Raw genomic sequence first — 17648 nt, forward strand, 5'->3', positions numbered from 1 at the left:
TTTATTATTTTCCCGTAAAAGATCCCAACTTTGAAGGAAAGAAACAATGTAGGCTATAAAATAAAACTGTGCATCTTTAACTTACCAGAATGAAAATGCAGGGAACACACTCTCAATGACATTGGAATACTGTGGAAAGTTATGTTCGCTCGTCTTACAGCCGCGATCCAAGCTAGCCGACGACTCTTTATCTCTGACGCTTGGTCTCCATGGTTACGCCTCCAGTCAGGAAAGCGGTGGAAAGTTAACCCATTTTCTATGTTTCCATGGCGATCATGTGTTGAGCTGTTACAGCCCACAATACAGCAACGGTTTACCATGGTTGAAATCAAGTTAAGGTGAAATTAATAAAATTAAAACACGGCTGAGAGGGAGTACAGTACGCGGTAGTCATAGGCAGTAGTCTGAGCTGCGGTAAAAGACGCATTCAACATGGCGGCGACGCGAAGTGCTTACGTCACGATGACCAAACCCTATAGTAACTGTCCCCCACAGTTTCAAAAACCTATCTGCGCCCCTGGGACCAGCTTGCCTTGCGTAGCAGAAAGCTCTTTAATCACTGCAGTCAATGTGACGTTTGGTCCACAGGTGGCAGTATCATTAGAAAACTCTGTAATGCCTCTTTGATCCATTTTCTATATATATTTTTTACTTTTTTAGTTAAGAAAATCATGACTTATTAACATTTTTCATTGTAAAAACCATTGTTTTTTGTGTGTCCCTAAGCAAAGCATCATGTGTAGGAGGCAGTGAGTTGGTAGATAGCAGCAGCCCAGGGAGGAGCTGCTTACTTCAGTGTTACATCACAATATCAGAGCACTGTCAATATATGTTCATTATTATGAGGCTGAAAAAAAATGGGATAATCATAAAACACCTGGTGCAAAAATATCTGTAATTACTCAAACGGTTTAAATCACTGATAAATTAAAGTGTAAAGGAAAAAGATTAACTTTGACCACAGTCACAGACAGTAAGAGTCTCTCTTGACAGTGCATATAGTCATAAGAAATTAATTTAGTGATATGTATTCAGAAGAGGGGCCATAACACAGGCCAAGACTAGGGCCATTGCTCTATTCACAAGAACACAAGTACTGACTCGTGTTCTCACCAAGTATGTTCTTGAGAAGAACAAAGGAATGTATGGACTCAGGGAGAACAGGACCATGCAGCATAAATATGGGTCAATTGGAACAGAAGCGTACTCGTGACGTCACCACATGCCCGGCTCATCTGGAGCTGCATTTCACCTCTTGTTATTAATAGTCTCTAGATGATAATAAATTCTTACCTTTTTCATTTAGTGTGGGAATAATAATTAACAAAGTCAGATAAACACAAATCAAATTAACATTTTGCCCAAAAAAATAAATAAATAAAAAATCGCAGTCAGGGCTGCTGCACACAGGCTATGATTAGCCCTGGCTGCGGTTTGCTTCTGCATTTGTCTTGTTTTTTTTATTATGTCTTAAAAGAGTAAACGGGCCATATAGTGATGCTTAAAAGTATAATGTTCTTGCCTCTAATGATCTTAAAACTTACTTTTACTGAACAACAGCAACAGAAAAGTGAACTGTTAACTTAATATTCTGAGCTATGCGAGTGCTCTACTGGAAGCTGCTGCTGCCGCGGTGCATGCTGGGACAGCTGTCAATCTCAAGAACGGACAAGTCTGCTCTGATTAATACTCGGTAAAGAGGGAGGGAAGAGAACAACATCCAAGGACTTTGTCCATTCTCGGTTTTGTGTTCTTGTGAATTGGAACAGTACAAGGGCTGAGGACGTTTCATGAGTACACAAGTACATGAGAACGCACAAGTACACATATTGAGAAACGGCCCAGATATACAGGGACACTGACCTATGTGGGCCCTCTCTAGGTCTGCCGATGGATATAGCCTGTTGTTACTTGCCAATTTATGTTCACTGAACATTCCATGAGATAAATATTGTTTACAAGACTTTATTTCCCCTTCATTCTGATTTAGTCTGACTCAGGTCAATATTTGAGCCAGCAAGAGAAGACGAATGGACAGTATCAGTCATTAGGCAGTAGATTTAGTCCTTGTGTGGTGGGTTAACTTTTTTTTATTTTTTTAATAAATACTCATAGAAGTGAATAGTTATATGCAAACTCAAACCCATCAGCCTTGGCACATTTTCTGTGAAGGACACAAATGTATGACCACCCACTCTGCATACCCCCAACACATTTATATCACACCAAGGATGTTCATTTCCCCTGGACCCAGACTTGATAAAAGTCTGTAGTTTCATTCTTTTCTTTCTGCATATGTGAGCTTTTTTCTTTCTGCACTTGCCATTTTTGTACAAAGTTGAAATATTGATGCAAGGTTGAAGCGCTTACATCTCTTTGCTTTCACATACTCACCTATTCAGAAATCTTTTTTTTACCAGAACCAATAGACACTTTTTGTTTCAGGAGGTAGGGGTGGTAAATATAAGTTATTTCATTTACCTGTTTAGCAGATCAAGATGAAAACAAGAATGTTTGAAGAAATAGTTTTACTAATAACTTTTAAAAAGATTAGAATTTTTTCCAAATGTGAAGAACACGCTTCTGAAAAATGAAAGTCTAACAGTGAAAGTTAAAAGGAAAAATCTAATAAAAATGCTTTGTATATAGATGCAATGAAAGTGCAACCTCTTTTTTATATTGAAAAGTAAAACTGTGTTTTTGTGTTCAATGTCATCACCATAAAATGGAATGATTCACAAGACCAAAAAACACTGGCTGAGTAAGCAAAAAAAAATAAAATAAAGTGTTAATTTTACCCCAAATGACCTGATGTGGTCCTGTTTGAGGAATAGTATAGCCTCCATTTCAGCCATATTGACAGAATCATGCCAGACTTTGTTACCATCTACAGATCATGGAAGCTGCATGATCAGTAGAAAAGTTTAAATATTATTTCAAAATATGATTTTAGACAGGCTTTCTTTTAGTCTGTCTTTTATTTTAATACCATTTCATCTCTTCCCAATAAGATAAAAGCAAATATTGAACTGTCCTTGCTATGTCTACTAGAGCTTTCTCTCTTTTTTCTTCCCTAGAGATTCTTCAGATACTGTGAGATAGAAGATTGAGAAACAGAATGAGAAAAGAACAGAGGCAATAGCAATAGTTTTAACTCAATGTGGTAAATCTCAATGCTTCTTGAAAGTTGCCATGGATACAAACCAGGCCTGTATGAATAAAAAAATGTTTTGTCAGTATGTCTTCAACTTTTGAAAAATGTCTGCAGTATTTCTGCATAATATATCTTTTGACTTCTTTTGCAGTAAGCCTACTATCTTTCAGAGTGACAGGCTAGGGGAAACTTTGTTCTTTTTTTAGTTGCTGGAAGCAATCCAATAATAACAATTTAGGTTTAAATGTTAAGGAAAAATATCCATGGCAACCCAAATGGTGATAAATAAAGATGAGCATGCAGCAGCTGCTGCATGTTGGTCCCTTTAAACAAGTTATGATTTTTAAATTGGAATGATAATCAAAATAAAAGGCTGGCAATGTATGGTCAACAAAGAATCTTGTCTATCGCAATACTTATGAATATAGAGTGACCTTGCTTTTATGTGCTTCAGTTCCATCTATTACCTATCCCCTTTCCCAGCCGTGCTTGACTGATAACCAATATTAGTATTTGAGCTGTTTTTGAGCACTTTATTTTGTGTAGAATTTGGGATGAATTGATTAAGAAAAATACAAAAAGCAGTAAAAGTTAAACTTCAGGAAAAAAAAACTATTTTATTTAGGATTCTTAGAGTAAAGGTGACCTAATGCAATGGACTACACTTTTAATATTTTTTAAACCATGTTTTTCCTAATGGTCAACTATTATTCTTTATGTTATATTTGTCATAGTTGCATAAAACAAAAATATAGACAGACGTTGTTATCATTTTGTATACACAGAGTGTGTACATAAGGAAATTTCGTTCATATATATATATATATATATATATATATATATATATATATATATATATATATAACTTACAATGAACATATCATGAACTTACAATTAAAAAATGATAAAGACGGGTCTTTCTCATCTGAGATCATCAGTGAAAAAATGAATAATATATTTGTCTTATTTGGTTGACAGCTTAACAGACTCTCCTGTAACCATAGATTCTAAACTTCACTCTACCAAGGCCTGCAATTAATTTGCTTACTTCTTCCTAAAGGGATTACACGTGGAGTCTGTACATCCATTTCTAGTCCAGTACTAAATTTTTCTATGAACTCATTTGTGCAACATTTCCAAAATTTCACCAAATAAACTAACTTTAAGACTTTGAAGAAATAATACACTAACTAAACTGTTCTTCCTGCTGTCAAACTAACCTACAGTATCTCTGATTTTTGGTTGTCATAAGCGGGTTATCAGTTCTTTTCAAAAATCACCTCCAATTTAAAAAATCTTGCCATGTAAACCAGGCTTAAAAGGGGAAGGTAAGTAAGGTGATGCTGTTTGCATCTGCCTGCATTTGCATAACCTATATTTGTTTCTGTTGTTTTGGATAACCGTTAGATTTGCATACTTTAGTAAAATTTCTCTTGTCTGACTTCTAACCACTGCAGAGAAAAAATTGCCTTTAGGCAATCAAACATCTTTTAACAACTTTCCATCAATGTGGACAGTCCCCATCAAGCGTGCTTACAAACAAACCAACTTAAAATGGAAAATTCCAAGCAATATTAGTCAATCTTCTTCCTGCAGAATTTTAAAAACATTGAACTTTGTTTCTTCTAAATATTAGTAAATTATAAGCTTACAGAAAATAAATCTCAGAGTTAGTGAAAGTGGATATACAGATCATACAAACCCACTATTTATGCAATTAAATATATTGAAAAGTCATGAATTGATTGAAATATTAACTTTAAAAATGTATGTACAAAGCTCAAAAGAAAATGTTACCAAAATATTTGCCTCAGATTTATTAAAGGGGAAAGAGAATATGATTTAAAGGTACAAGGGGCATGAATTGTGAAAGAATATGCATGCATGTCCAGTTTTTTTATAATGCTTATTGGTGAAAAAGCATAAAATAATTAAAACCAATGAGCCCACCCACGTATCTCTTCATTGCCTGTAATAGGCTGTCTGCTGCATAAAATGTCGCAATTTGGGGGGCGAATTTCCTGTGCTTGGCTGGTGGCTGCAGTATCCCACAGTTAGACCCACAACTTGTGGGTCTCACTTCCTAATCCTTTCTCTAGTTCCTTTGAAAGGAAGTGAGATCTTCAATTCAATTTCAGTTCAGTTTATTTCTATAGTGCCAATTCACAACACAAGTCATCTCAAGGCACTTTAGAGTTCACCAGATCATACAGTCAAATTGATTCAAAGTTTTCTATCTAAGGAAAACCAGTTGATTGCAACGACTCATTGACTCGAATGCAATCCCTCACACTAAGCATGCTTGTAGCGACAGTGGAGAGGAAGAACCCCCTTTTAACAGGAAGAAACCTCCAGCAGAACCAGGCTCAGTGTGAGCGGCCATCTGCCGAGGCCGACTGAGGTTCAAGGAGACAGAAGCAGAGATACAAAAAGCAGCTGTAAAATGCGGCCCGGTCCAGGAAACACACAGCCAGGCAGACGAGCTCCGAGCCAATTTCCATGTCAGAGGATGTAGAGAGCACATCCAGCCAGACACAGTCAAAGAAACAGGACTACATTGGAAAACAGGCTGATCTCCAACATCTATAAACAAGGGTGTTGATGGCAGCAACACAGCTGATACTTCTCTCCAGGATGGTGTAACGGCCAAACAGGAACAGGCGAGACAAAGCTACTATAAGAAAAAGCAGAGAGCATAACGTTAGAGACTGAACTAACAGATTTTGCAGAGTGGGAGAATAGAGATAGAATGATGAAATAGGGCAGTGGTTCCCAAAGATTTTCTTCTGGGCCCCCCTTTGGATTAAAATAAAATGTCCACGCCCCCCCATACACCCCCCCCCCCCACCCCCCCACGACCCCAAAAAAATAAAAAATAAAAAAGAATAAACTGGGCACACACATCGTTCAACCAGATATATTAAACCTATACACATATTTTGTTTTCAAACTCCACTGAAGTTTATTTCACACTTCAGGTTGCAACAAAACAAACTACACCATCTTTACAGTGGAACAACTGTATTTTTTTCATAGTTCTATAATGTAGATTAGAAGAGGATTCTTTGTTGTCTGTGTTATTTTAAACATATTTCTTTTTTTTTATTTGTAACAATATTTAACTTTGCTATAATCTATACATTAAAAAGCCTCTGTGCAAAATTGAGTGAAAACATTTAACAGCTCCCTGAGAGTTTTTTCTTTGTACTTTAATCCTCCCATCTTTTCAGTGGCTGTAGTGAGCCTGCTTTTTGCTGTAGATCTTCTGAAATCTGGGTTGCAGTGTCACAACTGTCCATTATGCTCAGTCAAGCAAGCGCTGTTTTTTTTTTATTTTCTTCATTCATCCATACCGCTTCCCGCGCCCCCCCTGCAATGGCATTGCGCCCCCCCAGGGGGCGCGCCCCACACTTTGGGAACCACTGAAATAGGGGTCCCTATGTCCTCCAGCAGTCTAAGCCTATAGCAGCATAACTATAGAGATAGCTCAGGATAACCTGAGCCACTCTAACTATAAGCTTTATCAAAAAGGAAAGTTTTAAGCCTACCCTTAAAAGTAGACAGGGTGTCTGCCTTACAGACTAAAACTGGTAGTTGGTACCAAAGGAGAGGAGCCTGATAGCTAAAAGATCTGCCTCCCCTTCTACTTTTAGAAATTCTAGGAACCACTAGTAAACCTGCATATTGAGAGCTAAGTGCTCTGTTAGGAAAACAAGGAACAATCAGATCTCTGATATAAGATGGAGCTTGGCCATTTAAGGCTTTATATGTGAGAAGAAGGATTTTAAATTCTATTCTGGATTTAACAGGAAGCCAATGAAGAGAAGCCAGGATAGGAGAGATATGATCTCTCTTTTTAATTTTCATCAGAACTCTGGCTGCAGCATTTTGGATCAACTGAAGACTTTTAATTACAGTTTGTGGACTTCCTGATAGTAGAGAATTACATTAGTCCAGCCTTGAAGTAAAAAATGCATGAAAAGTTAAAATACATGTAGAACTTTACTATGGAGAGATGTATTTCAGTTTATGTTTTTTTCTTCTTACCGATGGACCTCTTGAGTTGGGAAGGAAGGAAGGAAGGAAGGAAGGAAGGAAGGAAGGAAGGAAGGAAGGAAGGAAGGAAGGAAGGAAGGAAGGAAGGAAGGAAGGAAGGAAGGAAGGAAGGAAGGAAGGAAGGAAGGAAGGAAGTATTGACAAAGCATTGACAAACTGGAAGTATTGACAAAGCGGAGACCAGTCGCATTTAAATGTTTAGCCAAAAGACTTTCATAAATTACACATACACATTTGGTTTAACACATTTTACTAAGGGTAAGGTCAATAATATTTTTCACTGGTGTCTTTACCAACAGAAATTTAGAAATAATCTGAGATGAACTTTGCACTAAAACAGCAATAAAAACTAGCAAATAGAAAAAATTAATCGAGCATGCTTTTTGGGTCATATACCTGTAGTGTAGGGGTCAAAATGCAGGCAGAAAGCAGACAAGATCATGCTGCAGTACAATTTTAATTAAAGAATAGAGAATACACAAAAAAAGGAACATGCAAAAAGGGAAATAACAGGGGCACAGATCGGAAATGCATTGATGACAAAAAAAGGGGACTCTGACAAAGGCTTAGGGGACTGTGGTAGTATATACTATTCTTACACAAAAGACATTATTACTGGTATAAGTATCAGGTGCAACTTACACCAGGCTCACACTGAATGTGGTGCAGCTGCAGTGTGGGCAGAGCAAGGAACTTGAATTATTCTGATCAATGTGTACAAAGAGACATAATCAGAGATGATATGACATCTTTTTTGGGGGAATAAATAATTCCTTGGGAATATTTCCTGCAGAAGCTCAGTGATCCTGGTTAAGATATCAATAGTTATTTCTGCTATGGTATAGTCAATGGATATACAAACAGCAGAACATACTTGTTTTGGATCCAATGTTTCTTTGACAATGTATTCTTTTACTAAGCCGAGTAGATCAAAAAATTCAGGCCCAGTTCCCTCCAATGCAACGGCTGCCTATTGCTGCCAAAGAGAAAGCGCATCCTGCTGCACAGTGTTGACATCAAGAGCTCCCTGCTGTGACTCCTCCTCTCTCAGAGCTGGTCGCGAAAATAGGTTTATTCTCTGCATCTTTAGATTCAGAGGCTTTACATTTCCCTTTTTTCATTGTGTTTAGTTCTGTCCTTGTTCTTTTGATGGCTGGGCTCGTCATAATTTTAACTGAAAATGAGCCAAAAAAAGAAACTAAATAATGACAAGTCATGAACTTGACAACCTATTTTACAACTGTTTGTAAGTTTACCACTATCCAGAGGTATTTGGTAAACATGACAGTCACATTACATGGATTTAAGTCATGTGATTTGGAACTGAAATGGACTACAGTCACAAATTTAATGGATTTGGACTTATCTTGATAAGTTCATTAAAAAACTGGGTAGAACTTAGACTTTTACATAAAGGATTTATGAATATACTCAGACTTTAACAATTTAACATGCAACAACTTGATATCTTACACCAAAGAGAAAGGGTATTGTAGAAGAAAAGCTAAGGGCAGACAACCATTGAACCAAGCCAGGCACCCAATCCATCCCTCAGGAATCCCTCCACCATATCCTCCTCTTGTTGGTGCAACAGTCTTCATCTAATGCCATTTACTGAGTTTTTCTTCTACATTCTATAATAACAGCAACATCTGGTGAGGGAGGCAAGATCTGGTATCTTGTTTCCAACCTTTATGTCAAGCAGAATGCCCACAGGAAATATTTTTAACGTCTGGTATTATTTACGTTCAATTAGTGTCTTTAAAATGTATTGCTTGAGAATGTCCACTGTAGTTTTTTTTTTATTTAAATGACACTATTAAACAAAAACAATCAATTTGATGATCTACTTAAATGTCTTTAAACAGGCAGATACCTGCTGCCTGTCGAAATTAAAATTAAATACATTTTTATTTACACTATTGTCGGTATTAATCTAGGTATCACAGATTTCTTGTATCATTGGGTTGTTTTTTTTATAATCCATCAGTTTAGTTAAACTATTTAACTATATTACAATTTGTACCAATTAATCCAAGACACATTTCCATTACAAAATGCTTTGAGAACTAATAATGGGATGTCTAATTAATTACTTATATTTAGATAATTTAGATAATTATTATTTGCTATATTTTTTCATGATACTTGGAAAGTCACAGGGTCCATAGTTAACAAAGCAAGTTTGTGTGCTTTGAGTCTGAACAACATTTTATTACAAGATTATTTTCATACATTTGATTAAATAACTTCAACTAAGAAAATTTAGTCAATGAATGTAATGTTGTCAAAGCAAGTTATAACAGGGTTTCCGCGGGTCATTAAAAATCATTCTTTCTTTCTCAGGCCTTAATAGGCATTAAATTCAATAAATGTGATTATCGTGGCATTTAAAATGCTTTATCTAAAAAAAAAACAGTTCAGAAAAACAATTTCGTCAGATGTATTATATCAGATAACTGTTTGCGAGGAGCTGCTTCCGGTTGATCTAACGCCGTATGTTCGGAAAAGAAGCTTCAGGCGGAAAAAAAGCTAGAGAATGAAAAAAATGCAAATTTCAACATAAGTGGCTGAAAAATGATGTTAATGGTAAAGATTATCCCAAATGGGGTCATCAAAATGTCTAGTTTTGATCTTAGATGTGAGAAGGGGAAGATTGCATCAATTTTATCAAAATGTTTATTTAAACAATTGGTGCTCATATGCCATTTTTAGTTTAATTGTACAGCATATAAGTACCTAAAAATCTTACATTATAGGACTTATACAGGGGGCATGAGAGCTTTTAAGAGCCAATTTTAAATGGTAATGACTTTTATCCATCAATCCATTTTTAGTCACGCTTATCCAAAGCACTGTCACGAGAGGTGCTGGTGCCTATCTCCAGCTGTCTACAGGCAAGAGGCGGGGTACACCCTGGACAGGTCGCCAGTCCATCACAGGGCAACACAGAGACAAACAACCATGCACACTCACATTCACATCTAAGGAAAATTTTGAAAAGTCAGTTAACCTAACAGTCATGTTTTTGGACTGTGGGAGGAAGCCAGAGTACCCAGAGAGAACCCACAAATCACAAATTTGGACTTATCTTAATAAGTTCATAAAAATTTAGAATTTAGAGAAAACAATTAACCTAACAGTCATGTTTTGGACTGTGGGAGGAAGTCAGAGTACCCAGAGAGAACCCATGCATGGTCAGGGACAAGATGCAAACTCCATCCAGAAATATATATATATATATATATATATATATATATATATATATATATATATATATATATATATATATATATATATATATATATATATATATATATATATAGATAGATATTTATTATTTAGAGTCATGGGTACTTTTGATGGCATTAAAATTATTTCTAAGAGCATTAAAAAGCATTAAATTACAGTTACTCATTTCTGTATAAACCCTGTATAAAAAAAGCAGTTAGTAAGCAAGGATATAGTTTCTTAAGAATTCCATATCAGGCCAGCGTAATCATGATATTTAAATAATTCAAAAAAAGTTTCTGCCGACTAGTAATTATTTTATTTTTCCTCACTCACATCATCACCATTCTACAGGAGGGAACTTAAACCTCTTTATTTTTTAGATTCCAAAGTTACAGTATAGACCCCTACTGGAAATAAAAAGCAGAGGCAAGGCTTGGTAGGAAAGAGAACAGTGCCCCCATTTTGCTTTCAGGCAGACCTATGGACTGCTGTGGCTATAGTTACAGCAGGCAGCCCAGACATCACTGGTCCTCATATACTTCTACCTACTGTATTGTATCTCCGACAGCAAGCATCTCTCCAGCGCAGTGCGGCTTTAAGAGGACCGGTGGCTCTTAAAGCTGCGGCTGGCTCCTCCTTCCTCCCATGATGTCAGTCAGAGGGAGAGCTAGGGGGGGAGAGAGAGGTGGGCAGCATTGAGGAGCTGAGTTCATACTATACTACTGAGACATCTACAGCTTAGCAGACAGATACGGTGAACCGCCTATCCGGGCTCCTGTAAGTGATGCTGCACTGAGGCGCACTTTGATCCAACTCCACTGGGGGGGCGATGCGCTCTCTGCATCCCTCATTTAAGAGTTTTTTTCTGTGTGCGCGGAGCCTGAAATCAGTCCAAACAAGTGACTGCTGAATAAATTAGCCCGAAGCTTTTGTTGTTCATTGATGGTATATATATTTTTTCCTCCTATTTTTTTGTTTATTCTCATTTTTGTGCCCTCGTGGATTGAAGTTGTAATGTTTGAATAAAGAGCCGTTTAGCGCTGGTGTGGGTGTTGATTCAGTGTGAAAACAGCTGGTTGCTTTTCAAGGCAAATTAGGTTAGAGATACAAAGTTTATGTAAAGCAAGCATGGATCACTGCGTATCTCCGGCTGTGGGATTGTGAGTCCAAAGACTCCCGAAGAGGAAATACAGCCTCCCTTTTGAAAACAAACCTAAAAAAAAAAAAAAAAAACTGTCCAAGAAGTTGATTTTTTTTTCTTCCTCTAACGCAGGATCGCATTTTGTAGCGCACGGATAAGTTTTTTTAGTGGATTTTTATATCACTTCTACAACCGAGTCAGATGAGGATTCTTTCTCCCCGGTTTCCCCACTTCAGATTCATTCGTGGCATTTTTTTTTCCTTAGCCAGAGATGTCTCTTCGCGGCAGTACTCACGGTTAATTTTTTATCATCTCCAAGCACAGAGGGTGAGCTTTGCTTTTGTTCTTTTTATTATTATTACTATATTTATCACAAAATGTGTTTTTTCCAGCATTCTCTGAACAGCAGCACCGCTCTATCTCCTGAGCGCACTTAATAATAACTAAAATCTAAGCCAATATGAAGTGATAATCTGTTAGATGAACAAACATATTTTGCATCAGTGAATGATTCAGTTTGTGGGAGGCTTCAAAGCGCGATCGGACTTCACTGGAAATAAGTTGTCGCATTATGAGACTGTACTGCGTAAATTGAAACGATCTCGGGCGTCATTCGGTCCTGCTCCGCATTGTTATTCCCAGATAAACCGGCCTTGTTCTTAAGAGCAGGCGACTGCATGGACTTTTCATACCGGTTTCTCAACATTTTGGCCATTAAAGTCGATGCGTGGGTGCGTGGCAACAGTGCGCTCCTGCTCGAGCGGTTCACGTGTCGCAGACCTCAGGGGCGATCATGTCAATCTGTGCGCACCAGATTCAAGAGGAAGAGCATGTATTTATATTTAATATATGCTTCTGTTGGGTAGGTCTTGTTTGCAAAGATGCGTTAAATATTCTGCCTGGATAATCACCAGAAAAAACACACCTGTTCATACAGTTATAATTCACTAAATAAACAAGAGTTAAGGTAAAGCAGGGGGGGAAGTGCCCGTATGGAGAAAGACATGTTGGAAAACATGATCACAACCATGTTTAGCTTATTTGGATTATTAAATTCACTTTGAACTACTGGCTTGCAGAAGTGCATTAAGTAATGCACTTTAAATAGTTAAGGCTACTCATGATCTCATGTCTCTGTTGTGCCAAAGATCTTATCTTTTGACTTTGCTGCTGGCAATTTATGCTGAAATTCTGCTCAATGTCAACCTTTCCTGAATCCTGAGAAGCTGAAAAGGATTTCAGATGTTTTATTTTATGGTTTAAAGGTTAAAATAAATTTAGATGTTCAAAGAAACATCAGACTTTTGCCATGAATAGAATTTTCCAATATCCGGGTCCTTCTCTTTCCCCCATATATATTAATACTTTGAAACAAAGACCTACACTCACTGCTTCATTTGTTCAAACAACAGTAAATAAATACATTTTTAGTGTTGTTCTGTTTCATCAGAAGTGTGCCGTTTAAACTAAACATGAGCGTATGAATAATGTTATTGCAGCTTAAGTTTTGAAGTCCGGTTTTGCATTATTTAATGTTTTTTTTTGTCATAATTTGAGAGTTTCAACTTATATGGAAGATGTGAGATCATGTACAATGACCACATCACATTTAAAAATTGTAACCTTTTGAAAGGCTTCTGGATGTATAGACGGCCCACTTCAGGCTAATATAAAATGCAATAAATTAGCTTGTCATGTTACTAATGGAACGGTTGAGAACTATTACTCATTTATCAAGCAGTAAAACCCTCGAGAATCCAGTCCTGTCAACTAATTGTCACACTGACTGAAATTGCTCTTGAGTTTCTTAAGCCTCCTAACAGATATATAAATTGTTTATAGGATAAACAATCACTGGTAATATATATTACTTTAATGTAATATTAATGTCTATGGAGCCATTTCTGTTAAAAATTGTAGCCTGACATATAGAGTTCTGCTTAAAATTTAAACCCTATACTTTTTGGGGCGAAAGGTTTTGTATTTGTGGACTGAAAAAGAGCTGTCGAAGGTTGACAGAAACCTGTTTTGTCAGCCATCTGGGATCCCTGAGGCACTTTGGAGAAAACAAACAACAAGGAAAGACAGTGAAGTCGTGCATTGACCATTGCTATATCACGATTATTACATGCAGCTGAAATATTAAATAGATAAATATAAAAACTACAGTTTTCCTGGTGTAAGGACTTGATTCACCCTGAGTCTCTGAGCAGTGACACTTAAAGAGTCCAGTGAGTCCATCGTTGGGGTTAAGGTAGGGAGTGACAGTAGCAGCATATCTCACCTCTTACTGCCACCTCCTGTGGACGCTAACACCAAGAAGACCTGCCCATCATGCTGTTGTGTAAAGAGGCTTTGGGTCTGGAGAGCCCCTTCTTCACTATGTCTCCCAAGAGGGAAGTTTCAGTTTGCCTGCTGGATTCAACCTGCTGTCGAGGGTCTCAAAATAGAATTTCAGGAGACTAGTAAAATATAAGCAATGGAGACACTGACTGACACCTCAAATCTCCCCCCACTTTTTTTCCCTGCAGCATTATTCATTCTCTCACCTAGCTTATCCCTCCTGGACATATTTGTAAAGAATTGTGACATGTGAAAAGAAGTGAAAATGTTGGGAAATCAGGGCACTAAGAAGAAAACTTAAATTACGTTTGCAAAATGCAAAAAGCAAATGGGTTTTGACCAGCGTGTGTTGAAGAACAGTTTCATATTATGTTGCACATTCGAAAGCGACCTGAGCTCTTATTTCTCATGGGGTAGAAAAACTGTACATCTCTAACCCACAATGAAGTGAAAAGGTGCCATTTCTGTTACTACATTTGTACTTCTGCATGTTCCGTGTGTGAAAATACAGACGGCAACCCTTCATCCAGTGGAACATTATTATCAATTACAAGGAAGAGGAAATCTAGATCATCCTTTGATCTTTTTCTCCCTTTTTCTTTTCGGTGAATCACATCCCATTTAGGGATGTAATTTAAACTTCATTATACATGGTGCGCGCTCAGCCTCGGACCATGTGGTGATCATCGCTGTAAAGCAATTGCTGCTCACTTTCCAAAAAAGGTCTGCATTTCTGAGTTAAGTGTGTCACTTTTACTAATAGTAAAAGTGACACACTAATAGGATATATCCTGTCAGTATTTTGACAGGACAGCACAGCTTGAGCTTCATACGCAGAATGAATAATGAAAAAAATCTCTAAGCAGATCAATGCCGGGCCGTGCTTTTTTCTTTTTGTCCAACTGTACTGTAATGAGTCTCATGCGACTGCTTTTTGATACATTTCATGTCTGTCTTTACGTGTTTAATGAAATGAACTGCAATGGTTGCAGATTTAAAACTGGCTTCATTAAATTCTTTTTTTTTTTTTTCCAATTAATCCCCTTTTATCAGATGAACAAGAGCTTCAATGAGCTCTGAACATTTTTGTCTTGGAATTTCAGAAGAACCCTGTTGTGGTTTTTAGGTATTTTAGGTAGTAATTTCCTTCAAGAAAGGCATCTGTTTAATGTTGGTTGTTGTGGATTTTGTAAGATAGGAAATATGATCATTATGTAGTGTTTTTGTCATATTGTGATAATGCAGTTATAATTGGAATTCAGACTGTCACATTGTCTATGCAACTCTTTGATGGAAATGTATGTATGATTTCAAGACTACAAAACAATATTATACCAATAGGAAAATTCAGATTTGATTATGAAAAACCAGTGGGGTAGAATTTAAACACACAATGAGAAACCGGTAATAGAATTACTTCTAACATATACTAAACTAGAGACGTCCAGCCAATAGTATTATGAAAAGGAAATATGCTGCATCTATGCCCTTTCAGCTTCTCTAAGATATAGTAAAAAAAAACAAAAAACAACACAGAGCCTTGCCGATGTTTCGTAAGCCTAAATGATTTTAGATTTCTACACACTTTATATTTTGGGATATTATTATGTATACACCAGCACAACATCATGCGTAATTCTAAAGTTTAAGGGGAAACAATGATTCATGGTGTTTCAAATGTTTTGACTAATAACAATCTGAAAGGTATTGCTTTCCTATGTATTTAGCTTCCACACTGCTGCAGCATGTCTCCGCCTGACATACTGTACCCCAAACTCTGATTTAGTGACATCCCTGAATACTTATACTTTAGCCCAGTTCTCTTTTTCAAAATAAATCTTGCTCAGTTGCATTTTGATGGAAGGCTGCTATGAACATTGGTTTTTAAGGTCTTTCAGATAATTCCATTCAGTTTAAATTTAGGCTGTTCTATGATCAGAGTCCTATTTTGATCTCATCTGAGCAGTGCACCTTATTCTCTGTGCCTGTTGTGCCTCTTACAGGAAGTAATTTCAATAGTTTTTTTTATCCCAAAACATTCTATTCTTTTCTTTTCCCCTTTTGACAAACACTGGTACAGTAAGTATCAAAGTATTCCTAGATTTTGCATGTGACCTGTTTAATTACAGTATTATAATTGCTGACCATGACAGTGTTAGAAATCACAATTTTTCTAATTTTCTTTACCTCCTACACAATATCCACTTAACAGTTTGAGTCTTGGCCAGTAGACATATACAGTGCCACTAAAATGTATCCATACACCTTAAAAGATTTATAAAGTTAAAAGGTATTAGTAATACAAAAGAGTAATGTTATGCATGAGGGATGTTATTTAAAAAAAAGTAAAATAACATGTTTTGGATTTGATCAAAATAGCATGGTTTTATTGATATGATTGCCAATTCATTATTTGTGATTTAGCTTCAACTCTAAGAGACTGGTATACGTCACCCTAATCAAGAGCTTATGACATAGTTTCTGTCAAATTTAGGTTAGGACTCTTGGTTTGCCACAAGGAAAGGTTACTTTTACCTCCAGTCATAGGAGACAAATTGGGAAAATGTTATTTTGTGAATCATTTGTGGCTTTACAATCCATCTGGTGCGGGTACCAAAGGTTAGGCCTAATATTTGCTTTGCAAGTAGATTTTACATTTACGATATCTTGAAATATGATATCCAACCAAATATCACATAGACAGCAGTGTCTTGCCATTGCAACATTAATGATATGATAATTGCGATTGGATATATTATGCAGCTCCTAAACTCAATATGCCTCACTTAACCGATGCTCTCCAACAAACTTCTTTTTTTTTAAAAAAACAAAGTATTTCACAGAGACTAAATAATGTGCAGATGGACATTTGGACTAACTGTCACATAAAACCACCCCAAAATACATGAACCCCTGTGGCTGTAACATGACAGAATGAATGAAGAAACTTTTGCTGTGTATATTGGTCTTTCATACTTTACATACCAGTTGTCATGGATTTATAAAGGCTTGTGGTGCAAACCTAAAACAACCTGTGTCACTGATAAAAATTGTGGAATAAATTTCTTCAATGCGCTTGATAATGGGTTAAATTAATGGATAAGTCATAATGTCAGCTAGCAAACCACACAAAGTAACTCCCCTGTTGCCATCTAATTGGTTGGTGGAGAGCAGTCAATATTTTATTTTATTATGCACTATTAGGAGGGGTTTTGCTGAGCATGACTCTTTCATCACATTCCAGTGACCTAGTTGGGTTCTAACAGTTTGGGTTCTTGCCCCTTGGCATCTATTTACACATATCAAACAGTCAAAGATTTTAGTCAAACACAGCAAGGATTTGTCATTTCATACAAACAGCCAGTTGGGTATATAGTGAAGTTGATTGATGGTGGCTTTAACAAAGAGTTCCACTCTGTCATCTCCTTCCGCTGTCGTTAGTCGTCTAAACAGAGCTCTTATCATGCCGTGCTCGCTTACACACACTGGCGTTCGTGAAATATGTAAGTGCTCTATTGTTTACATTCAAAGCAAATGAGGTTTTCCATTAATAGCTTCTGTCAAGCAAGTGCAAGTGTTCATGTGTGTTCTTGCATGAAAGCACTAACGCTTAAGGCTTAGTTCAGCTTCCTCCAAATTAGCTGGGATCTTGATGTGAGGTTGCACTTCATAATGACACTGCTGCACCAGTTTGACTTATTCACATCTGATCTTTTCCGC

The 17648-nt window shown here is 36.9% G+C and overlaps 1 protein-coding gene across 8 annotated transcripts in view; it reads left to right on the top strand.

The window, feature by feature from the left end:
- The first annotated feature begins 11127 nt into the window (after window positions 1-11127).
- The window catches only part of pcdh11 (protocadherin 11), a 192727-nt gene continuing 186206 nt past the window's right edge, over window positions 11128-17648 (top strand). For 4 of the 8 annotated variants that reach the window (XM_038292607.1, XM_038292609.1, XM_038292610.1 and 1 more), the window contains exon 1: window positions 11128-11910. The gene's annotated coding sequence lies outside the window, so the exon portion shown is untranslated. The remainder of the gene's footprint in view (window positions 11911-17648) is intronic. The other 4 variants (XM_038292612.1, XM_038292611.1, XM_038292613.1 and 1 more) reach the window with 2 other exon arrangements.

Source organism: Cyprinodon tularosa, unplaced genomic scaffold (assembly GCF_016077235.1).
Source record: "Cyprinodon tularosa strain WSP-4 unplaced genomic scaffold, ASM1607723v1 ctg314, whole genome shotgun sequence".
NCBI classification, from domain to species: domain Eukaryota; kingdom Metazoa; phylum Chordata; class Actinopteri; order Cyprinodontiformes; family Cyprinodontidae; genus Cyprinodon; species Cyprinodon tularosa.